A 27,500-nucleotide genomic window follows, 5' to 3' on the forward strand; every position below is an offset into this window, starting at 1 on the left:
GGGCAATTAATACTGCATATATTGAATGTTTCTGATTAATATATAAAAGCAAATGAAGTTTGCATGGCGCTGGGGCAAGGTTGAAGTTCTTATGTAATTTACATGAGCGTGTCAGACATGTGCGGCTCATTCGCTCTCTGAAGTTGAGCTCATGAAACAGAATACACAAGCTGGAGAAAGTTTGTGGTCTTCGGGGGATCTTCAGCCCTCAGTGATGGGACAAAGCTAAAGCAAACAGGCCCTCAAGAAAGCACAGCGCTTCTTATCATTGCCTTTTCCTTTGGCTTATATCATTTTCATAAAGAAACCCGCTGTTCTTTAAAATGCATTCATCTGAAACCTATGAAGTGTGTAAAAAAATCATCAACTTTTTGGACATGCAAATATTAATTCCATTACAAAGGCTTCTTCTCTTAGTAAGTTTGCGATGGTTTTAAATACTGATGATGGAGTGCTTGTTGAGTGAAGTATCACTGCTAACTGGGATTTGAAGAAACTCTATAACCCAGAATACCCTTTGACCCAGCACGTCAAATTAGGCAGATTGCTGCTGATGAGATGTCTTGTTGTTTTACTTCTGAGATAACAGTTTTTTTTTTTTTTGCAGCTGTCAATAAGTAGACCAAAAAATTTAATTAATGTTACATATTACAAATATATACATATACTACAACTGCACATTACAATCATGGTAACACTTTACAATAAGGTTCATTAATTAATGCATTTATTAACATGAACTAATCATGAACAACACATGTACAGCATTTATTAATTATAATTAAACATTTACTAATGCATTATTAACATTCATGTCCATGCTTGTTAACATTAGTTAATGCACCATGAGTTAACATGAACTAACAATGAACTGCTGTATTTTTATTAACTAACGTTAATTAACATGAACAAATACAGTAGTAAATGTATTGTTCATTGTTTGTTCATCTTAGTAAATGCATTAATTAACATTAACTAATGAACCTTATTGTAAAGTGTGACCACAATCATTACAGAGTTTACATTTTTCTCAGTCACTTTGGTGCGTTTCTCACAACACCAGTGCATTTCTGCACAACAGTTAATGCATTTCTCAAAACAATTAGTACAAACTGCAAAACCTAGCTCATAACCTGCAATAGCGCGTCACATGCTTAAAATGGATAGTTCATTCCTCAAAAGCAAGTATTGATGTCAATCAAAGTGTCAGTATCATCAAAAAAAAAAAGTCCTGACACCATTGTTTATGAACAAGATGGTCAAATGGCTGTCATGTTTTCATTATGACACTTTACTCTGGACATTTTTTTTTTTAATGCAAAAAAAGTCAGCTGTTGGTGACACTTCCTGAAAATGTTCAAGACAGCACTGCATACTATTTGCACAGCCATTTGAACACTACAGTAAAGTTAGACATCACTGCCTTTAGTGAGATATCTGAGTACAAGACACTGAATATGTATGTTTCACATTTTTACCGTATTTGCTCGTTGCAATTCTAATTTATTCACAGCATTGTGCAAAAGAATAAACACACCCTTATTACAGTTTTTCTCAGTTGCGTTGGTGCATTTCTCACAACACTATTTACATTTGCACAACAGTTAATGCAAACTGCAAAACAATTAGTGCAAACTGCAAAACCAAGCTCATAACCCGCAAAAGCACGTCACATGCTCAAAATGGATAGTTCATTTCTGAAAAGCAAGTATTGATGTCAATCAAAGTGTCAGTATCATCAAAATAAAAAGTCCTGACACCATTGTTTATAAACAAGAGAGTCAAATGGCTGTGTCATGTTTTCATTATGACACTTTACTCTGGACATTTTTTCAATGCAAAAAAAAAAAAGTCAGATTTTGGTGACACTTGCTGAAAATGCTCAAGACAGCACTGTGTACTATTTGCACAGCCATTTGAACACTACAGTAAAGTTAGACATTACTGCATTTAGTGAGGTATCTGAGTACAAGACACTGAATATGTATGTTTCACATTTTTACTGCATTTGCTCTTTACTATTCTAATTTATTCACAGCATTGTGCAAAAGAATAAATACACCCTTATTTACAACAAACATAAACTTCCTTTGTAGAGCTGTGCACAACTGTAGACAATATTGCAGTACAAATTGGAACTGAACCTTCAACATACACAGGTCTGTAAATCATTCATCAAATTGTTAAACTTTTAAGACATTTTCAGGAAAATAAAGATTTACAATTTTTTTAAATAAAATTTGCTAGACAGATTTTGACAACTAGTTCAACGTTTTTGTATGTAACGACTCAAGTAATGAAACAAGGACTATTAGTTTTATATGGAATGACTATTCAGCATTTACAAGTTTAGTTCATTTTGACTGACGTGACATAAGCAAATGATAATGTTCTAAACAGCAGAGAGTTGTATGAAAGCAATTGATGCTTGTCCAAAAGCATTCACAATTTGTTGAAAAGAATGAGAAACTGCTACTAGAATGTGCACAAATGACTAATTGTTTTGAGAAATGCATTACCTGTTGTGCAAATGTAAATAGTGTTGTGAGAAATGCACCAAAGCGACTGAGAAAAACTGCAACAACAAGCATAAGCTTCCTTTGGGTAGAGCTGTGCACAACTGTACACTATATTGCAGAAAATTTTGGAACTGAACCTACAACATACACAGGTCTGTAAATCATTTATGTAAATCATTCATGAAATTGTTCAATTTAGAAGACATTTTCAGTAAAATAAAGATTTGTTTATTTTTTTTTTATAAAATTTGCTAGACAGATTTTGACAACTAGTTCAACGTTTTTGTATGTAACGACTCAAGTAATGAAACAAGGACTATTAGTTTTATATGGAATGACTATTCAGCATTTACAAGTTTAGTTCATTTTGACTGACATGACAGAAGCAGATGATAATGTTATAAATAGCAGAGAGTTGTATGAAAGCAATTGATGCATGTCCAAAAGCATTCGCAAATTGTTGAAAAGAATGAGAAACTGCTACTAGGATGTGCAAAAATGACTAATTGTTTTGAGAAATGCATTAACTTTTGTGCAAATGTAAATAGTGTAGTGAGAAATGCACCAAAGCGACTGAGAAAAACTGTAACTTACAGGACAAGAAGATCCATTTTTATGGAATATATTTATGTGTTTATATACACTCACCAGCCAGCCCAAGTGCTTCTGGTGAACTGTGGTGCCATTAAAAAAATCTCAACGTTTAAAATCTGATTAGTTTAAAAATCTGTGATCACTGCCTGATTGATATTTAATATAAAGTAGGTCTCAGACGGACAAAAATAGCACTGCATTAGATAACATTTGTCTGCACTATGTCTTAAAAATAAACATTTATTTTACCACAGTATTTTTTCAATATGCTAGCCTGATGCTACTGAGGGTGCTAGCGTTTACACTGTCTTTCATCTTGCTTTGTGCTTGAACAACTAAATGAAGGCTTAAATCTATTTAACTGATTGTATTTTAATTACATTACAACATCGATGCTGTAAAAGGAACAGTATGAAATTAAAAACCGACGTTTATCATTGGCTGAAAAACACTAGCTGCGCATATAGCCCATTGTGGAGGTGTTTTATCCATCAGCGTGAATAATTCACGGAGCTCGTTAATAACTATCCCAGATCCAGGAGGCATCAGGAAGGAAGACAAAGCCATCATTACTAATGCCGGGCTGTGATCAGAGGTCTTGGTCTTCCTCCGTGTGTCCTGGGCCTCCCGCATCGCCAGCTGAACCAGGAAACTCACAATCTGACAACCAGGAAGCTGTAAATCCAAAGCCAAGGTAAGACAGCTGGCAAGTCAGGCTTTCAGCAGGAAGAGCCGGGTTAGTTATGATTAGCAGAGTCTGTCGTCGTCATCATGTTTCTGTCAAGATGTTTATCAAAATTCACTCACAATTCATGAGCGCTTGTGGGATTTATGATTAAATGTACAGTGAAACAAAATGACTCAAAGATGACTCCATGGATTTAATACATTTTTTTTTAAATTAAGTGGTTGTAAACAATTTATTTGGGTTGAATTTTAACAAACAAATTAAGTTTAGAACATAACTAAACGTAATTTGTTGAAATTCAGCCCATATAATTTGTTTGCAACATTTGTTTTTCAGTGTAGAGGTTTTAAAAACCTAGTTAGGGATCATTTGTGTAGTGTGCATATATGACATGAAACTTTTAAAAGATATAAACACCCCGGCCGCATGGTGTCAGTAAACGGTAACGTGGGTGTGTACTGCAAACACATTTGTGTGAGACTCATCGTTTCTAAAAGGATTGAATATACTCCACCCCAAATACATCAAAAAAAACTACTTGGTATTTTTGACTAATGAGTTGTATTTCAGCTTCGTCTGTCTCTGTCACTGTGCTGTTTATCTGACGTAACGCATGAGATTGCAGACAGAAACGGTGAAAAGCGATGGGCTACAATGCATTCAGACACCAAAATGGGCAGATAAAATAAAAAAACACACTCCAAAATGGAGGCTATAATAAATAATCAGATGAGTATTTTGAGCTGAAACTTTACAGACATGTTCAGACACCAAAGGCTTATCTTACATCTTGTAAAAGGGGTAAATAAATAAATAAATAAATACAGTTGAAGTCAGAATTATAAGCCCCCCTGAATTATTTGCACCCCTGTTTATTTTTCCCCAATTTCTGTTTAACGGAGTTAAGATTGTTTCAGCACATTTCTAAACATAATAGTTTTAAAAACTTATTTCTGATAGCTGATTTATTTTCTCTTTGCCATGATGACAGTAAATAATATTTTCTAGATATTTTTCAAGACACTTGTATACAGCTTAAAGAGACATTTAAAGGCTTAACTAGGCTAATTAGGCTAACTAGGCAGGTTAGGGTAATTAGTTAAGTTATTGTCTAACGATGGTTTGTTCTGTAGACAATCAAAAAAAAAAAAAATGTCCCAAAAAATAATAAAACCGTTTTTTTATTCTAGCCGAAATAAAACAAATAAGAGTTTCTCTAGAAGAAAAAATATTATCAAACATACTGTGAAAATTTGCTCTGTTAAACATAATTTGGGAAATATTTAAAAAAGAAAAAAAATTCAAAAGGAGGCAAATAATTCTGACTTCAACTGTGTGTGTGTGTGTGTGTATATATATATATATATATATATATATATATATATATATATATATATATATATATATATATATATATATATATATATATATAAATCCTGGTCAAATAAAGGATGAATTAAACCATTTTTAAACAAACTATTTTTTATTGTTTGTTTACTTTTATTTTTCTTTAAATAAATATTTCTTAAAATAAATATTTTCCTTTTTCAAGTTTACTGTAATATATGAAGTCATAAAACAAGGTATTTCTACTATATATTTGGCATAGGAACATAACTGACAGGCCTGATAAACTTAACAACTTATCTAAGCAGCTTCCATTAGTAAGTTTGTTTTTGTAACAGCATTTCAGCACCATAAATGTAGATTTAGCAAGTGTAAACACACAATTTGCTGATTTTATTCAGATATATACTTGATTTCGCAAAACAGGCAACAATGTCTATTTACTTTAGCATGAATAAATCATATTTTCAGACGAATAAACTCTTGTATCTCTCTTTTCATACAGCATGTTATAGCTAAAGCACAAGCGATTGCAACACACAGCCGAGGACCTGCTGTACCACAGAGTTCACAGCGTAACACAAACATTTAAATCTGACGTGATAAACAGAAGTCCTTCATAATGGATTTGCTGTACTCACTGTCCTCCCACGACTGAAGGCTTTCAGAAGGAGACGAGACTCGCTGCAGTCCTGCCAACAATCCTGCTCTTCAGTTTCTCATCATGATCTCGAAGACACTTTTCATACTTACAGGATTTTCAAAAATCAGGATAATTCATGGGTGAGCAAATTCTGTTTTTTATTAGACACACTTTATTTAAGTAGCCATAATTACAGTATTAAGCAAATAAAAAAAAAAGTCAGGGGTCACTAAATTAAAATTTTTTACTAGCAAAAAAGAGCCCCTAAAGTGACGTGCGCAAAAAGGAATTTAGTGTGTCAAATATACATTTCGTGTCCACCGGATATTATATTGTGCACACGCAACATGCATGTCGGCTGTATGTCCTGCATGCAATACTATATTATGCAAACCCAATATGCATGTAGTGCTCATACGATATTATGTTGCGCACGTGATATGTATTGTACGTCTATGTTGTGCACACGCGATATTGTCATGTGTACATGATTTGCATGTTTGTCTTCCACATGCGATACGTATGTTGTGTACACACGATACTGTCGTGCACATTCGATAAGTATAACACATGTATGCAATATGTATGTCTATAATGTGCACATGCGATACTACGTTATGCACACACGATATCCATGTTGTGTGCATGCGATACTATGCCATGCACCAGCAATACTGTTATGCACATGCGATACATATGTCGTGCGCATGTGATATATATCTGTATGTCATGCACATGCGATATTTATGTCGTTTGCACACTTTGTACATCTATGTCGTGCGCATGCGATACTATGTTAAGCGCATGCAATATGAATATCATGCGCACACAATATGTATGTCTATGTCGTGCGCATGTGATACTATGTTAAGCGTAAGCAATATGTATATCGTGTATATTGTGCACACACAATATGTATGTATATGTCTTGCGCATGCGATATTATGTTAAGCGCATGCAACATGTATATCGTGCGCACACAATATGTATGTCTATGTCGTGCACATGCGATACTATGTTAAGCGCATGCAATATGTTTATCATGCGCACACAATATCTGTCTATGCCGTGCACATGCAATACTATAAGCGCACGCAATATGTATATCGTGCACACACAATATCTATGTTGTGCGCATGCGATACTATGTTAAGCGCACACTATATATATATATATATATATATATATATATATATATATATATATATATATATATATATATATATATATATAATGTGCATGCAAAATGTATATGTTGTGCGCATGCAATGCATATATCATGCACATAAGATTTGTATGCCTATGTCGTGTGCATGCAATACTATGTTATGCGGATGCAATACGTTTGTTGTGCACCTGTAATATGTATGTCTATTTTGTGCACACACAATATATATGTCGTGCAAACACAATACATATGTCGTGCACATGGGATATGCATTTCTTTGTTGTGAGTATGTGAAACGTATGATGTGCGCTCACAATATATCTCTATGTTGTGCGTATGTGAAACTGATGTTGTGCACATGCAATATATTTCTATGTTACATGCACGCGGTGCGTATGTCGTGCACACGCAATATGTGTGTGTTTGTGTGTGTGTGTGTGTGTGTGTGTGTATATATATACAGTTGAAGTCAGAATTATTAGCCCCCTTTCGATTTTTTTCTTTGTTTTTAAATATTTCCCAAATGGTTTTTAACAAAGTAAGGAAATTTTCACAGTATGTCTGATAATAGGTTTTCTTATGGAGAAAGTCTTATATTTTTTATTTCGGCTAGAATAAAAGCAGTTTTCAATTTTTTTTAAACCATTTTTCGGACAAAATTATTACCCCCTTTAAGCTAATTTTTTTTTTTCAATAGACTACAAAACAAAAGATCGTTATACAATAACTTGCCTAATTACCCTAACCTGCCTAGTTCACCTTATTAACCTAGTTAAGCCTTTAAATGTCACTTTAAGGTGTATAAATGTGTCCTGAAAAATATCAAGTAAAATATTATTTACTGTCATCATGGCAAAGAGAAAATAAATCAGTTATTAGAAATGAGTTATTAAAACTATTATGATTAGAAATGTGCTGAAACAATCTTCCCTCCATTAAACAGAAATAGGTGAAAAAATAAACAGGGGCGCTAATAATTCAGGGGGGCTAATAATTCAACTGTATATATATTTATATATCTATGTTATTTGAACATGATACTTATGTCTTGTGCACACATGTTGTACGCATGCAATATATATGTCTATGTCGTGCACACTAGATATGCATGTCTTGCATATGTGATGCTTACAATGTGCACACAAGATATATACCTGTGTGGACGACATAGTATCGCTGGGAATGCGAAAGTCTTTATTGTTTTGGGGTTTTTTTGCACATCACTTTAGGGGCTCTGTATTCAACTAGGAACTCTATCACTGGCCCTTTAAATGAAAGTAAATACAAAGTTCAAGATTCTTTTGAACTTCTAACGAATCAAAAGTACTGAAAGAAATTAGTATTAGGGCGAGGCAGTGGCGCAGTAGGTAGTGCCATAGCCTCACAGCAAGAAGGTCGCTGGTTCAAACCTCGGCTTAGTTGGCATTTCTGTGTGGAGTTTGCATGTTCTCCCTGCCTTTGCGTGGGTTTCCTCCGGGTGCTCTGGTTTCCCCCACAGTCCAAAGACATGTGGTACAGGTGAATTGGGTAGGCTAAATTGTCCGTAGTGTATGTGTGTGTGGATGTTTCCCAGAGATGAGTTGCGGCTGGAAGGGCATCCGCTGCGTAAAAACTTGCTGGATAAGTTGGCGGTTCATTCCGCTGTGGATTTCACAAACATACTTATAAACAAAAGGGTTTTCGACATTAAGTCAATCATCATTAATAATATTAATAATGAAAATAATTTCTAAAGGATCTTGTGAGGATTAAAGGATTGGCATTATTCTATTTTTTTGTAAACGGACAAATTCATCTTTGAATCACAGAAATAAAAAAAAAATTGTTTTTAGATTTACATTATGGGGCTTTGATCTCCGATTTGTTAAACTTGATGTTAAAATTTCAACTGTGCAGTATAACAAAGTGACCTTTATTGACATTTCAGAAGTTTTAAACAACATATTGTATAAGAAATAATATATAAAGTCCATAAAGTCCAGAAAAAGCACTGGCAGTCTATTTATCTGGTTTTTCTACTGATATTAACAATAGGAACTCAGACAATATATCACTGTCAATAAAAGTCACTTTTATTAAACCTTTCAACATCAAAAGCTGCTTGGAGGAAAGATCAAAATCCCATAAATCAATTCAAAAACATAAGTAATTGAACAAAAACATGTATCAAAATATGCATATGTTAATTTATGTTTTAGTTTTTTTTACCAGTTCATATACAGTATATATAAATATAAATTTAGAACTACATGAGGGTAATAAAATATTTAAAGAATTATGATTTTTGAATAAAAAGTATTCAGGACTAGCCGTCTCATAAATCATCTCCAACTATCCATATCATCCATTAACCTATTAATCAAAATTATATTTGATACAGTTCTGCCTAATTCATCCCCGTCACTGTACTCAACACAAAGGTCCATCAACCATCCACAAACCTCCACAATCAATCAAAGCGCACACAGACCACACTCACTAAAATGGGTCAAGCATTTCTCCCAGGATTTTCTTAACATATGCTCCGCGCTACGGTTTCATATCCATCTTAACCATGAGAAGTGCTTTCAAAGCGTGATCTATGAGACGAGGGAACAAAAGCTCTCCGACAATGACAAGCCCCAAGAGCATGAGCCGGTTCTCCCTCTTTTCAAGTAATTCCAGCCTGGGCTATTCAGAGTCGACCCTGTGGCGAAAGAGAGAGCGTTCGGGTCTCCAGAAATAGACCAGAGCTCATCTTTCACCGGGACTCGGAGCGTCTTCTCTGGACTGCGTCCCAATTCGCATGCTATCCGTGCTAAATTTTATGTGAAAAAAACACAATTAGCGTGTCCCAAATAAACTATTAAAATGAACAGTAAGTTACTTTCACTCAAATGTGAATGGATATTCATTGTATTTTACATAAATAAGTTGTGCAAACTTAAAATTTTATTGCATTAAGCTGAACTTGGTGACAAAGTGCTTTGCAAAGTGTGAAGAAATATAAATAGGGGGCGGGGCATAGATTATGATAGCCCTTCCCCTATTTAAAAATACAGCCTATCTGCTTGTTAAGTGGTGACGTTTTTGTGATGTATGTAATACTGTTTCCGGGTCCAAGCCTCCACTCATTTGAGTGGAGAAATCATTCGTCTATGATCACGTTTTATTCCTATCACACATTAAAGTTAATTTTTTGTAAAATCATAGTGTACACAACAATCTCTGGGCTTGCTGCATAACAAATACCAAAAATTTAACAATTTATAAAAAAATGATCACTTTCTGGCCATCGGATATTAGGCATGGACATATATACTGCGATCGTGATTTTTGAAAGTATTAAGTCACTTTGTAAACATTTATTATTACCGTTTCACCCATTTAGTTGAATAGAGCGCTTGGACCCGGAAGCCGCTTCGCGTGACGTCACACTTAACAAGCGGATAGTGTCCCAACTCTCAGAGGGCGAAACTTTATTTTGATTTGATTGGTTTGAACAGGCTTTACATTCCTAAAAGTCGTTTTGTGATATTTAAAAGTTTACTTCCTTTTACTCAAATATAAATGAATATTCATTGTATTTTATATAAACAAGTAACGCAAACTCTAAATTGGATTGCATTAAGCTGAACTTAAATGTGACAAAGTGCTTTGAAACATCCAGTTTTGTTTTATTTGTGGCTTAACTTGGACTGAAACATGGAGATAGGGCGAGGCATATATATTAGCCCCTCCACTATTTAAAAATACAGCCAATAGTGTCTTGTTTTAATCCACTCTACCAGTGGGAGAAATTTTATTTTGATTAGATTATTTTGAACTGGCCTTACATTCCTAAAAGTCATCTTGTGATATTTTAATTTCACTTCCTTTCACTCAAATATGAATGAAAATTCATAGCATTTCACATAGATAAGTTGCGCAAACTCAAAATGTGATTACATTAAGCTGAACTTAAATGTGACAAAGGGCTTTGAAATGTGTGATACAATTGGAACTGAAACATTAAGACAAGGCAGAGCATAGATTAGCCCCTCCCCCATTTAAAAATATAGCCAATAGTTTCTCATTTTTATCAGCTCTGCCAGTGAGAGAAACTTTATTTTGATTTGACTGGTTTGAACAGGCCTTACATTCCTAAAAGTTATTTTGTGATATTTTAATTTCACTTCCTTGTGATGTTATTGAAACTGAAACATAAAGACAGGATGGGGCATAGATTATCCCCTCCCTCATTTAAAAAAACAGCCAATAGGGTCTCGTTTTATCAACTCAATAAGAGAAACTTTATTTTGATTTGATTGTTTTAAACAGGCAAATATGAATAAAAATTCATTGCATTTCATATAAATAAGTTGCGCAAACTTAAAACGTGATTGTATTTAACTGAGCTAAAAGTGACAAAGTGCTTTAAATGTGCAATTTTGTTCAATAATTGGAACTGAAACATATAGAGAGGGCTTGGATAAATTAGCCCCTCCCCCATAAAAAAGCCAATCGGGTCTTGTTTTAATAAACTCTGCCAGTGAAAGTGATTGAAATCAAACATACACACACACACACACACACACACACACACACACACACACACACACACACACATATATATATATATATATATATATATATATATATATATATATATATATATATATATATATATTTTTTTTTTTTTTTATTTATTTTTTTTTTTTTTAAGGGAAAATACTTAAACAGGATGATAGTGGGATATAAATATGGGAGAATTCAATGCCATTGTAGACATTTAAGGTAGAAATACTCTTTGTTGTTTTGTAATTTTGATCTAATATTCAAAGTAATGTTCAAATATGCACACATATAGGAAAAGCTACTGATACTATGGATACTACAGTATGGGTTTTATTTCAATGAAGTTATCACACTGTAAAATGTAAAAATGGTCACAATGACTAACGTCAAAGGGATAGTGGGATAGAGATCTTTATTGAATACAAAAGAAGATATATTAACGAAGGTTAGAAACCAGTCGCCATTGAAAACTAGGTAATAAAACACTCAATGGTAACTGGTTTCTAACATTCTTCAAAACAGCTTCCCTCATAATCAATGGAGAAACAGAACTACAATATTTTTTGATAAGAGGAGGGGAAATTTGGAAGATGGACAGGGCACGATTGACGGTCCATTATTGATAATGAAGTAGTGTGTCCTAAAGCTCACACACTCAAAAGTACACTCAAATGACTGCTTGTTTAAACTACCTATTTAAAATGAGTTGAAACAAAACAATTCTTAATAATTCTTATTCTTTTTGGGGACACAACTTAATTGTTTTATGTTTAATCCACTTATAAAAACTATTAATTGATTGATTGGGACAATGTGAACAAATTGTGGAAGCTTAAAATGCAGGGAAAAGCGGTAATGCGGTCGACGTACCAGTCTGCTGTGGTAAAGCAGGAGCTGAGCCGAAAGGCAAAGCTCTCTCAACAATCTACGTTCCTACTCTCACCTATGGTCATGAGCTTTGGGTCATGACCGAAAGGACAAGATCTCGGATACAAGTGGCCGAAATGAGTTTCCTTCGAAGGGTGGCAGGGCGCACTCTTATGGATAGGGTGATGAGACCTGACACCTGGGAGGAGCTCGGAGTAAAGCCGATGCTCCTCCACATCGAGAGAAGTCAGCTGAGGTGGCTCGGGCATCTGTTTCAGATGCCTCCTGGACGCCTACTTAGGGAGGTGTTCCAGCCATGTCCCACCGGGAGGAGGCCTCGGGGGAGACCCAGGACACGCTGGAGGGACTATGGGTGCTTTCACATCTGTAGTTCGCTTCATTTGGTCCGGACCAAGGGTAATAAATGATACATTGTTGCATTTTCTGCCGACTTTGGGTCGTTTTCACACCACACTGCTGGCTTTGGTCCGAACCAGTTGAAACGAACCAAAATGCAGTCATCTGACGAAATCCACATCTCTCATTGGCCAGATGTTGTTGAACATATTTCTTAAACTGCTTATTATTGGTCAGAATTCCCGTGTGAGAAAATGCCAGTGAACTCCCGCAGGTAAACAAAACCTTTTACTCTGGAGGGACGACTGCGCTGACTGATTGTATTCCTGCTTTAGACAAACTATACATTTCGAGAATGAAGCGCTGTCGCGGCTGGAAAACAGTGTTAAATGCATCGCTCGTCACTTCAGGAGGAGGCGTGAATTAATTTAGCTAAACTGTCACATGGTCATCTTGCGGAAATATTACCAACAATCCATCAGGTAATGTTTTCCCCCTCTCTCTCTCTCTGTTGGTAAAGCACTGTCAACAAATATTTTTCCTCCATATCCCATAATGCACAGCGCATCGGCCTACGGCAGCTGAACTAGTCCAAAACACACAGTACTTTTTGCAGTTGGACCTGTTTTAGTACGGATCATATTCTCACCACAAAACAAACCGCTCCAGGGTTCGTTTGAAAGCGTACCGAGACCACCTCTTCAAGCAGGTCTCGGTACGCTTATTTGGTCCGCTTTTGGTGCGCACTCGAGTACGATTGCTGCATTCTCACCTGCCCAAACGAACCATACCAAAAGTGAAAACGAACTCTAGTGCGAGTCAATCGAACTAAATAAGGCAGGTGTGAATGCACCCTATGTCTCTCGGCTGGCCTAGGAACTCCTCGGGATCCCTCCGGAGGAGCTGGAGGAAGTGTCTGGGGAGAGGGAAGTCTGGGGTTCTCTCCTAAGACTGCTGCCCCCGTGACCCGGCCCCATAAAAGCGGCAGAAAATGAATGAATAAACAAATGAAAATGCAGGGTCCCACACAATTCATTCATGTTGTACCCACAAAATTAATTTCATTAAAGTAACAAATTTAAGCAGATTGAACATAAAACCTCAAAAAATTGTGTTGTTCAACTCATTTAAAATGAGTTTGAACAAACATTAAGCATTATATTTTGAGTGCACTCAAAAGTATACTTAAGGAATTGCGTGAAACCCAGCATTTTTTATACAGTGTATCTACTTCATCAAAAGTGTACCTACTTTTAGTATAAGTAGGCGAACTGGGACGGGGCGAGGGTGTTGCTCATTTGAATGTCTGTCCCGCTGATGAGCTGAGTGATTATGACGTGGAGTTAATATTGAAGTTTGGAGAATGCAGAGTGTTGTAGCCCTCCAGGGCCCCCGGCTCGCATACGCAACACGAAACGTGTCAGCCGACATCTTATCACGCCAGTCTGCCTGTCAGGAATGGCCGACATTTGCACTTTAGCATTTCCCTGCCGTCACAGACAAAGAGAGATTATGAAGTTTGGCGTATAAAAGTCTTGTTGTAAATGCAGATCTTCGGTCAGAGTCACCACTGAGCACAAAGAGAAAATATTCAGACTGAGGAGACATCTAATGCTGAAATACTTCATTCAGCAGTTCAAATATGAATGCAAAAGGTTTATTTTTTTAACCATATGTGTATTATACTGTATGTAGGCCTATATACAGATGAAGTCACGACTATTCGCCCTCCTGTGTCTTTTTTAAATATTTCTTGAGCAAGGAATTATTCCACAGTATGTCTTATAAGAAAAGAAAGGAAGTCTTATTTGTCTTAAATGTATAAGTACACTAAAAACACATTTTGAATGAGGTTAGAAACCCTTAACCACTGACTTTCAGAGTATTTATTTTTCTGACTATGCAAGTCAATAGTTATAGGTTTTCAGCTTCGAACTCTTCTGTTGTGTTCGACAGAAAAAAGAAACTCATAAGGGACCACTTGAGGGTGAGTACATTTTTGTTTTGTGGGAACACTATAAAATAATGGTCCATTAGTTATTAGTAATACCTTTATTATGATATTATTCATTAATGTTTTTAAATGTTATTTAGGTTAAATAACATTAGTTCATGTTAACTCATCATAATATTTTAATAATTGTAATAATTTTGTTGTGGTATTTAACACATATATTATGGTATTTATTAGTGTATTTATTAATGTTTGATAATGTTAGTTAATGTTATTTAAGTTCAATTATTAATAAATACATTTATTATGGTATCTATTAATGCTTGTTAATGTTGTTTAAGTTAAATTATGTTAGTTCATGTTAACTAATTACATTATTTTAATTATTAAAATAATTTGTTGTGGTATTTAATGCATTTATGATGGTATTTATTAATGTATCTTAATGTGAGTTGGTGCTATGTTAAATAACATTAGTTCATGGCAACTCATTATAATTTTTAAATAATTGTAATAATTTGTTGTGGTATTTAATACATATATTATGGTGTTTATTAGTGTATTTATTAATATTTTTTAATGTTAGTTAATGTTATTTAAGTTAAATGATTAATAAATACATTTATTATGGTATCTATTAAGGCCTATTAATGCTTGATAATGTTGTTTAAGTTAAATTATGTTAGTTCACGTTAACTCATTATAATATTTTAATTATTGTAATAACTTGTTGTGGTATTTAATACATTTATGATGGTATTTATTAATGTATCTTAATGTGAGTTGGTGCTATGTTAAATAACAATAGTTCATGGCAACTTATTATAATTTTTAAATAATTGTAATAATTTGTTGTGGTATTTAATACATATATTATGGTATTTATTAGTGTATTTATTAATATTTTTAATGTTAGTTAATGTTATTTAAGTTAAATGATTAATAAATACATTTATTATGGTATCTATTAAGGCCTATTAATGCTTGATAATGTTGTTTAAGTTAAATTATGTTAGTTCACGTTAACTCATTATAATATTTTAATTATTGTAATAACTTGTTGTGGTATTTAATACATTTATGATGGTATTTATTAATGTATGTTAATGTGAGTTAATGCTAAGTTAAATAACATTAGTTCATGGTAGCTCATAATTTTTAAATAATTGTAATAATTTGTTGTGGCATGTAATACATTTATTATGGTATTTATTAATCTATTTATTGTTTGTTAATGTTAGTTAAGTAGAATAACGTTAGTTCATGGTAACTCATAATTTTGTAATAATTGTAATAATTTGTTATGGTATTTAATACATTTATTTATGTATTTATAATTGTTGAAGTTAGTTAATGTTATTTAAGTTAAATAACAATAGTTCATGTCAACTCATCATATTTTTAACAACAGTAATAATTTGCTATGGTATTTAATCCATTTATTATGGTATCTATTAATATCAGTTATTGTTAGTACATGGTAAGTCATTATATATTTTTAATAATTTGTTATGATATTTATTACATTTATTATGGTGTTTATTAATGTATTTATATTTGTTTGTTAATGTTATTTAAGTTAATAATGATAGTTCATGTTATCTTATCATTTTTTAATAATTGTAATAAGTTGCTATGTTATTTAATACATTTATTATGGTACTTATTAATGTAATTATTAATGTTTGTTAATGTTATTTAAGTTAAATGATTAATAAATACATTTATTATGGTATCAATTAATGTCTATTAATGTTAGTTAATGTTATTTAAGCTAAATTATGCTAGTTCATGTTAACTCAATATAATATTTTAATAATTTTATTAAGTTGTTATGGATGGGCGAGGTAGTGGTGCAGTAGGTAGTGCTGTCGCCTCACAGCAAGAAGGTCGCTGGGTCGCTGGTTCGAACCTCGGCTCAGTTAGCGTGTCTGTGTGGAGTTTGCATGTTCTCCCTGCCTTCGCGTGGGTTTCCTCCGGGTGCTCCGGTTTCCCCCACAGTCCAAAGACATGCAGTACAGGTGAATTGGGTAGGCTGAATTGACCGTAGTGTATGAGTGTGTGTGTGAATGTGTGTGGATGTTTCCCAGAGATGGGTTGCGGCTGGAAGGGCATCCGCTGCATAAAAACTTGCTGGATAAGTTGGCGGTTCATTCCGTTGTGGCGACCCTGGATTAATAAAGGGACTAAGCTGACAAGAAAATGAATGAATGAATAAAGTTGTTATGGTGTATATATAATACATTTATTATGGTATTTATTAATCTATTTATTAATGCTTGTTAATGTTACTTAAGTTGAGTAAGATTAGTTCATTGTAACTCATTACAATTTAATGCTTTTATTAATTTGTTATGATATTTGATACATTCATTGATGTATTTATTTATAATTGTTTGTTAATGTTAGTTAATGTTAAGGTAAATATTGATAGATGATGTTAACTAATCATGTTTTAATAATTGTAATAATTTGGTATTTAATACATTTATGGCATTTATTAATGTAAGTATTATTGTTTGTTAATGTTATGCTAGTTAAATAATGTTAGTTTATGTTAACTCAATATAATTTTATAATAATTAGGATTAGCAAATGTTGAACTATGATTAATGATTTACAAGATTATTCAGACTAAATGTTAGTAAATACATTAAATATCATTAATTAATGGGTCATTATTCTAAAGTGTAACCAACATTTGTGACTAAAAATGTAAGTCAATGATTTTTGGCACTTTGAGACTAAAAATATTGAGATTATACAAGCAACTAAAAAATTTTCATGGCTCCTGATGATATCTCACTTTTAAAGTGGATTTTAAAGTGACATTTAAAGATTAAAAAAGACTAAGTGTTACTATTTTAACCTATTTTCCTCCTCTGTATTTTGTAGATCCAAATCATTGATATTAAACATCAAATCTGTCTAACAGTTCCTACTTAAAACACACACACACACACACACACACACACACACACACACACACACACACACACACACACACACACACACACACACACACTAAAAGTGCAGAACAAAGAATGTTACCCGATCTGTTACAGATTTGGTAAACAACCACGCAAGTGATCAGTAATTGAAAACGCGAAGATGCTGAGATGCTGCATTAAAACGCCTCTAAAACTGGGGTTTCATTATGCAGGACTGGAGGTCATGGTTAATTTGCTCAGATTTATCGTTTGCAGGTTGTCCAGGACAGGCATGCACAGAAAGCCGCAGTGATTTGTGGGTAACATTAAGGCGAGGAGGCTGCCAAGAGCACCCAGACCCTCTCAAAATCCCCTCTGCAATCTGTTAAGGTGGTCAGCGACAGCAACTGCTAAATCAGTGCCGTCTCTTTCAGTTTGCCGCTGCTGCTTGTTTATTAACAGCCACCGCACGGCGCATTTACAATCATTAGCGAGTGCTCAAAACGAGTGTTTAAGATTCGACTTCGGCAAAAGTTGCAGCAAGTTGTATCATAATGACTCTTTTTGTTTGGTGTCTAGTCCCGCCCATGTGACATCTGACTGGTTAAAGGTGTCATAGAATAAAACAATATGGACTTACCTATACGTATAGCTGAATAATAGGAGTTCAGTACATGGAAATGATATGATGTGAGCCTCCAACACCACTGTGTCCTCGTTCTCAGGTAAATCATGCGAGTGTAAAATCTCAGTGAAAAAACTAATCAGAATAAAGCACAGACTCTGATGATCAATACTGGATAATTATGCAAGACCCAGGCTTTGTTTGAATGGCCACAAGGTTTAGAAAGATTAAAACAATGATCACTTTTTTCCTTTATTTTAAAATGCATCTAAGCTTGTATACTGTGGATTTGGGACTCTTATTTTGAAAATGGGAAAGGCAGGAATGCAGCCTTGTGTCCCATCTGTTCATTATAACACACAACACGGGATATACTGATTATTAATTAACTCAGCGCTATCCCAAATAGGCATAATATCATTAATGTTTTGTTAGTTTAACATGTATATTGTGCAGTTTGTCACGTATGTTTATAATGTGGCAGTAAACACATGTAGACTGCTGAATATAAGTGTTCAATGCAGGTTTATGCATAGTGTCATATCACTCAGCTCCAACTGTGATTTACATTTACATTTACATTTAGTCATTTAGCTGACGCTTTTATCCAAAGCGACTTACAAATGAGGACAAGGAAGCAACTTACACAACTATAAGAGCAACAATGAATAAGTGCTGTAGGCAAGTTTCAGGTCTGTAAAGTCTAAGAAGGAAAGTATTAGTACTTTTTTTTTTTTTTCGGGTACAGTTAGTGTGATATCCAGAGAGGCAATTGCAGATTAGGAAGGAAAGTGGAGACTAAATAGTTGAGTTTTTAGTCGTTTCTTGAAAGTAGCGAGTGACTCTGCCGTTCTGATGCAGTTAGGGAGTTCATTCCACCAACTGGGCAGATTGAGCGTGAGCGTTCGGGAAAGTGATTTCTTCCCTCTTTGGGATGGAACCACGAGGCGACGTTTATTCACAGAACGCAAGTTTCTGGAGGGCATTTCTATGGAGTGAAAGAATGATAATAAACTTTATGAAACTCATCTGTTTCTTTTAATTATTCCCTGTGCTTTAATATCCAATATAAACAGAAAGCTGTGCTTCTCATTTTAGGGGTAATCTAATCTCTTGTTCTAAATTAGCATATAAAACCATTTCTGGATATTTATATATATTTATTATATATTTTTTTTACTTAAATAAGCAACATATCAACTACATAAATATCAGATCAATTTAACATTTTAAAAACATTTAAAGATTTCTGTGCCCTGTAAATCTATTTTGCATCATATATATATATATATATATATATATATATATATATATATATATATATATATATATATATATATATATATATATATATATATATATATATATATATATATATATATACACTCACTGGCCACTTTATTGGGTACACCTACTAGTACCAGGTTGGACCCCCTTTTGCCTTCAAAACTGCCTTAATCCTTAGTGGCATAGATTCAACAAGCTACTGGAAATATTCCTTAGAGATTTTGGTCCATATTGACATCAGATTTGTCGGCTGCACATCCATGACGTGAATCTCCCGTTCCAGCAAATCCTAAATGTGCTCTATTGTATTGAGTTCTGGTGACTGTGGAGGCCATTTGAGTACAGTGAACTCATTGGCGTGTACATGAAAACAATCTGAGATGGTTCACGCATTATGACATGGCGCATTATCCTACTGGAAGTAGCCATCAGAAGATGGGTACACTGTGGTCATTAAGGGATGGACATGGTCAGTAACAATACTCAGGTGGGTTGTGAGTTGACATGATGCTCAATTGGCACTAATGGGCTAAAGGGGGGCCAAGAAAATATCCCCCACACCATTACACCACCACCACCAGTCTGAACTGTTGATACAAGGCAAGATGGATCCATGCCTTCATGTTGTTGACAACAAATTCTGACTATCCGACTGTCGCAGCAGAAATCGAGACTCATCAGACCAGGCAACGTTTTTCCAATCTTCTATTGTCCAGTTTTGGTGAGCCTGTGTGAATTGTAGCCTCAGTTTCAGGTTCTTAGCTGACAGTACTGACACCCGGTGTGGTCTTCTGCTGCTGTAGCCTATCCGCCTCAAGGCTGGACATGTTGTGCAGTCAGATTTGCTCTTCTGCATACCTCGGTTGTAACGAGTAGTTATTTCAGTTGCTGTTGCCTTGCTATCAGCTCCAACCAGTCTGGCCATTCTCCTCTGACCTCTGGCATCAACAAGACATTTGCATCCTTAGTTGCTTACTGAATAGTATCTCTTTTTCAAACTATTCTCTGAAAACCCTAGAGATGGTTGTGCATGAAAATCCCAGTAGATCAGCAGTTTCTGAAATACTCAGACCAGCCTGCCTGGCAATGACAACCATACCACATTCAAAGTCACTTAAATCACCTTTCTTCCCCATTCTGATGCTCGGTTTGAACTGCAGCAGATCGTCTTGATCATGTCTACATGGCTAAATGCATTGAATTGCTGCCATGTGATTGGCTGATTAGAAATTTGCGTTAAAAAGTAGTTGGACAGGTGTGCATATTTATTTATATATATATATATATATATATATATATATATATATATATATATATATATATATATATATATGTATGTATATATAGAGATTTTTTTCAACACATTTCTAAACATAATAGTTTTAATATTTTATTTCTAATAGCTGATATCTTTAATCTTTGCTTGGATGATGACAGTACATATTATTTTACTAGATATTTATAAGACACTTCTATACAGCTTAAAGTGACATTTAAAGGCTTAACTTGGTTAATTAGGTCAACTAGGCAGGTTAGGGTAATTAGGCAATTTATTGTATAACAATGGTTTGTTCAGTAGACTATCGAAAATAAATATAGCTTAAAGGGTCTAATAATTTTGACCTTAAAATGGCTTTTAAAAAAATGAAAAAAAAATTATTCTAGCCAAAGTAAAACAAATAAGACTATTTCCAGAAGAAAAAATATTACCAGACATACTGTGAAAATGTCCTTGCTCTGTTAAACATCATTTGGGAAATATTCAAAATGGGGAAAAAAAAAAATCAAAGGGGGGCTAATAATTCTGACTTTAACTGTACATATATATATACCATATATATGAAACACTAAATGTACAGTTACATTAATCAATTAAAAAAAGCATTTATAAGTATAATTCTAAATATGTTAAGTTCATTTTGACCTTTCTATTAAAATAATATTAAGGATTTAAGAATATTAAAATCTTAACAAATCTTTTAAAATGTTGTAATGTTCCACAAAAAATATTATTTGCTTGAAATGTTTAGTATGTTGAAATTATATACTGTCAAGGCTGGTCGTGCAAATTAAACAGAAAACATGCAAAAACAGACAGACAGACAGACAGATAGATTAGATAAGATAGATTTCAGTTTAGTTCACCGTGTTTTTCAGAGTCACAGAGTCTGCAGTTTTCTTAAACTAGCCAGTTGTTAAATTGAAAAGATTTTCTTGACCTAAAGTTCTAGATTCAGACCTGACTTTGACCGCTGATGGAGATCAGCTCTCTGTCAGAATCCTAATAGACTTGTTTTGTTTCATTTGAAAGATTTTTTATTCATTTTTTTTCTTCCCGCGGCCGCCCATGAGACCGCAACAAGAGAATTCAATGACCCATAATAGATGCCATTTGCGTGGCCTCCTGTCTAATTGTTCTCCAATGGATATGATAAAATTAGCAGCCCGCGCTGATTGCCTGCTTGCCATTTTCAAATGAATAGGAAGATCATTTGGCGTGGCAAAGCCTGTACATCATATACGCCATCCGACTCTGCTTTTTAAAAATAAAACGCACCTGAAACGCTCTGATTTTCTGTCACGCCGAGGAGGCATTTTTATAAACGGCTGATAAAAGCGTGGCAGTCGTCTCTTTCTGACATATTTGTTCTTTAACAACAAATCACATCCTCCTGAAGCCTGGCACCTGAATATGGAACAATGGGGAGATGAGCTTGAGATTGTCTTCATTAGACGCATTAATATTCATGGAAAGTGGAAAATCTGACACCAGAGAGGACTTGGTAACCTTTTCTCATATTAGATTTTTTTTTCTCCCCTTCCCTATTCCTTAACACAATTAAAGTCCGGCAATGACTTAATTAATGCCGCTTTCTGTCAGGCGCTTTAAAGAACTGTCAATTTGGCCGTGGTTTGCCTGTCAGCGAGACAGAAAGACAGTCATCAGCCCGAATCGCGGCGCTGGAGAAAGTCAAATTCCCAGACACCTTGCCAAATTGATTCTTTTAAGGGTTTTCTCACAGATTATCCTTTTTATCCTCGCTCTCTCTCCCCCTGTCAGCGATTTGTAGGATGAGTCGAAATCCTGTGTAGATTTCCTGATGTTTTTTCTTTTGCGCTTATATGACTGTCTGTCTTTGTTTTGCTTGGATTCGGGGCGAAGGGTCGTCTTTCTGAACCCCCGGCTGACAGAGTTTTATTCTGGCACGTCTCCTGCAGCTCATTTTGATCTGTCTGCGAGTAAAACGCTCTACTGTAAAATCAAGCCCTGTGCGTACAGACTGCGCTCAAGTGATGAGGAATAACACAGGCAGAAAGGTTTAAAACAGATTTTAGGTTACAGCTGAAATCAGTGTATAATGATAAGTAAATGATTTTTGGAATCTGACAATTGAAATGCAAACAATTTGTGATATTCATACAATAGTGTAATGTGTTATAGATGATAAAGTGTGGCAAATGTGATAATCAAAAGTATTATTTTCATAAAACAGTATAGCCTATAATATATATATATATATATATATATATATATATATATATATATATATATATATATATATATATATATATATATATATATATATATACACACACACAAACAACAGTTCTGTCTGGTTCTCGAATCTGATTGGCTGATAGCGGTGATATACTTAAGTGGTATCAGTATCTGTAAAGCCTCTTTAACCTTTAAGTATTACTCAGCCCACATACAGCCAGCAAAAAACAGACACTAGATCTAAAGTTTAAAAGATGTTTGCTCTGCTGTTTAACTGTCAGCTCATGATTTGAATCCAACGCGGAAGAAAGTAGTTCCTCATACAAAAGGGTTTTTGAGACTCTCCATATTTGATTTTGTTTTTATATTCACAATTATGTCGTCAAACTATTGTATAAATGCAATATCACACTCGTAGCAGTGCAATATGTCTGTATATCGGCACAGGTGGGGGCACAACGCACGTCTCCCACCAGTGCCGATATACAGCGATATCACACTGCTACGAGTGTGATATTGCTCGTATATATGTATATATATATATATATATATATATATATATATATATATATATATATATATATATTTATATATATATTTATATATATATATATATATATATATATATATTTATATATATATATATATAATTAATAATGTTACAGTTAATAAAGTGCAATTACCAAAAATAACTTTGCACTCAAATAATAATAATAATAATAATAATAATAACAATATTAACAACAACAACAACAATAATAATAATAATAATAATAATAATAATAATAATAATAATAATAATAATAATAATAATAATAATAATCTTTATGTATGGTAAATGTATTATCAGCCCTATTAAGATATGCAAAGCATACATTTGTCACATTTCTGGCATATTTTAAATACCATCATTATTAAACTCATAAATCTGAAAATTAATTTTAAAATAAAATTTTATACTTATTGTAAAACATCACTACTAATCATAAAAATTCCTAATTATTTCTTATTTAATTGGCAACATTGCAATAAACAAATAAAAAACATACGATAAATAATAATATTATGTTGCAGAAAATTATTGCATATGTCATATTATTAGCAGAATCATAGTAAACGAAAATAAATCCTTATTTTTGTCACGTGTTTTACACAGCTAAGAGCAATTAGTTATTTTACTTAAAAAAGAGAGTAAGCTCTGGAACTGTTAAGTTGACTTAATTTTTTATAATTATGCACATCTTAATATCACTTCATACTTAATAATTAAGTATTACTTAAAAAACATACTTAATTATTTAAAATAATATTAAACAAATCACTTAAAAAGCAAGAGGTAGTCAATTAATCATTTTAAAAGTAATAGGTTTTCTCACCTTCTTAAGATGGTAAACTAACTTTGAACAACTGATCTGTAAAGTGTGAGTTAATATGGCAGTTAAGTGTTAATTATAAGCTTAAGTATGTTATCGGGACGTTATTCTAAAGTTGCAACTATTCCACTTTTACTAAGAGTTTATAAATACAGAATAGTTGCAAATTTAGAATAATGTCCCAATGACATATATAAACTCTTAATTGATACTTAACAAGTCTTTAGTAAGTAATTTACTAACAGCTTGTTCATGATCTATTTCTAATTTATTAGGTGTAGTTAAAAATCATTAAAATAGAGTAAACAAGTCATTTATAACTTGTTAACTAACAGCTTGTAAGTTATCTATTGGATATATATAAGGCACAGTTATAAATAATTAACAATCTATTAACTTTTATTTAACAAGTCATTTATAACTCATTAACTAACAGTTTATTAATGATTTATTAACTAGTTATAAAGGATAGCTATTCTAAAGTGTTACCCAACTTAAGTAAATTCAACTAACCACTTCAAAAGCAATGGGTTTGTGCACTTTTCTTTAAGTCAACAAAGCGTTTTAAACCCATTGCAGGTTCCATTGCAGGTTCACTCACTTCTTAAGTAAAGTCAACTATTTGCTTTAAAAGCAACTTGTTCACGCATTTTTAAAAGTAAAGGGAACTAATTGCTTTAAAAGCAATGGGTTTACTCACTTTAAATAAAGTCAACTAATCACTTTTCGCATAGTAAGACGAATGAAAGCAGAACTGGAAAGTCATTTTAACTCACACTATATTAGACTTACAATTACGTTAAGTTAAATGAAAATAAAAGCATATTTTGATGCCATATTGAACAGATTGATTTTTTTGTGGTGTATTTTAACATTAACCAACCACGCTCTTGCCTTTAGTCATTCTTCTTGAGAACGACTGGGAACTGTGTGACTAAACTGAAGTTAAAGCGTTTAATCTCCGCACGCAGGCCAGATTGCAGACGGTGAGAATGAATGAATGTTTTCTGCAGCTCTGGTCTGTCGAGACGCGGAGCTGCAAACTGTCCAAACGCGCTAGCTCTGCTAATGACTGATTTCTCTCTAGCTGCCGTTTTGATCAGAAATAACTCGAGTGGCATCGGCCAGAATTGTTGTAATGGCTGTGGAGACGCGAGTTGAGGGCTCAAAGAAGTTATGGCAGCGTGGCAACAAACTTTTGATGATATCCAGACAATGCTTGGAGAGACATGCGAGGTATTTATGAAACTGAGACTGGTGCTTTTAGTTAGTGCCATCAGAAGTGGTGCTGCTAACTCTTTCACAAGCTTTGAAGTACACATGAAATCAAACCTAACCACATGATTTTGTTAGCTCACATTGCTAGTTTTGTGGTGAACAATTCATCTGTGCATGTCATTATAGGGGTGGTCCACTACGATATCATATTTTAAACTTTAGCTGATGTGTAATGTAGATGTGTGAACATAAACAACATCTCTGACTGTAAGACGCCCAAAGTTCAATGCAAAGGGTGACATTGGCTTTACAGAGTTAGCTTAGCATAGCCAACAGCGAATTAAGTTTTTGGGACTACAAAAAATACATCCAGGTTAATTAAGTCATAAACTCTTCAGGTTATGCGCATCCATCATACACATATACCTCGCGCAGTGAAGAGGCATGACCAGAGGCACTGTAATGTTACAGCAAAGAAAGCTAAAATGCCTTTCAAATACTGCTATATTCACAAAGCTTCGTCTGTTTCTGTATTTAGGACACGACACAAATGGAGAAGTGCTTACAGTTTAATTGTAATAATGTTCCAGATAATTATTTTTAAAAATATATAGCTAGCATTTGAAAAAGGACAGCTTCCAGAATCTCTCCTAGTTCTTTGCGGGATTCGGCTAAAAACGCCTCAAAGAAGTAGCGGCTCCAACCATAATAAACGAAGCTGCGGATTGTGAGCCACAAATAGACTATTGTTTGTTTTTAATATTATTTTGTACAGTATTATTTGGTTACTGAGCAAAAATAAAACACTTGAAAATAAAAAGTGTTAGAGACAAAAACTATTTAAATTAAAAATATAATATATTAGATTTTTTTTTTTTTAACTTGTAACACAGTAAATAACAAACCCACAATAAACCATCAAGATCCTGGCTTGACAGCCATATTTACAGAAATCAAAACACAGGTATGTTAATGACATTTGAATTTTAAAACAATCAATACCAATAAACAAAAAAATATTTCCACTGCATTACTGCAAAAAAACAAAACAAAACAAAACAAAACAAAAAAAAATTCCAAAATACAGGCATTGCAGATATGGAAAACGGAAAACTATAATAATAATAATAATAAAGTATTGAAAACAAACAATTGTACTCATTGTAAAGTTGTATTGCTGTGAGCAGAGAACATTAATTATAAAGTAAAAACAATTTTGCTTTGTCCTCCTTTACGCAGTTGCTAAAACAGTCCAGTCGGTTGACATTATTGGGGAACAATGTGGACCTTTTCTTTTGAATGATGTGAGCTGAGAGTGCAACGCAAGATCACGGCAATTTGTAACTTTTTGATTAAGTGGCTACGGACAACAACGTTTAGGCAGGTTTGCTGCTAAGACACGCACACACACAGACCAGGGCTGTGCACAGGGGGGGGTGGCCCGGTGGCTGAGGTGCCCCTCTCTGGAGGCACTTGCTCTTCACTTTGCGATCTCGTTGAGCACCTGCCCCTGTAAGTGTCTGTGCTCTGTGCATGGGATTGACACACACACACACACACACACACACACACACACACACACACACACACACACACACACACACACACACACACACACACACACACACAACACGCGCAATGGGCAGCCAGTGCGACTTCCTTCAGATTCAACACGCATTAAACTAAGCGTACTAAAGTATGGCTGTATTTCACAAGGATTCTGACACAACCACGCGAAGCATACACTTTCATTGCATTTTAAGAGGAAACACATCAAACTTAATGAAACATTGGAGGGCTCATGCTGAAAGGCAGAGGAATGTGCTGTCTTTGACAGTTCGCAACTTCATCTGACACTTTCCGAGTACATTTACATAGACACCAATACTCCGATT

At 34.1% G+C, this 27,500-nt stretch overlaps 1 protein-coding gene across 4 annotated transcripts in view; it reads right to left on the minus strand.

Moving 5' to 3' along the window:
• Window positions 1–27,500, minus strand: part of tshz2 (teashirt zinc finger homeobox 2) — a 272,183-nt gene that overhangs the window by 185,038 nt on the left and 59,645 nt on the right. For 2 of the 4 annotated variants that reach the window (XM_087307671.1, XM_087307672.1), the window contains one exon: window positions 13,971–14,206. The exons of the other annotated variants lie outside the window; for them this stretch is intronic. The gene's annotated coding sequence lies outside the window, so the exon portion shown is untranslated. Of the gene's footprint in view, window positions 1–13,970; window positions 14,207–27,500 lie in introns of those variants that run through there. 4 annotated transcript variants of the gene reach the window in all.

This window comes from Danio rerio, chromosome 23 (genome assembly GCF_052040795.2).
Source record: "Danio rerio strain M-AB ecotype USA chromosome 23, GRCz13ab, whole genome shotgun sequence".
In the NCBI taxonomy this organism is placed as follows: Eukaryota; Metazoa; Chordata; class Actinopteri; order Cypriniformes; family Danionidae; genus Danio; species Danio rerio.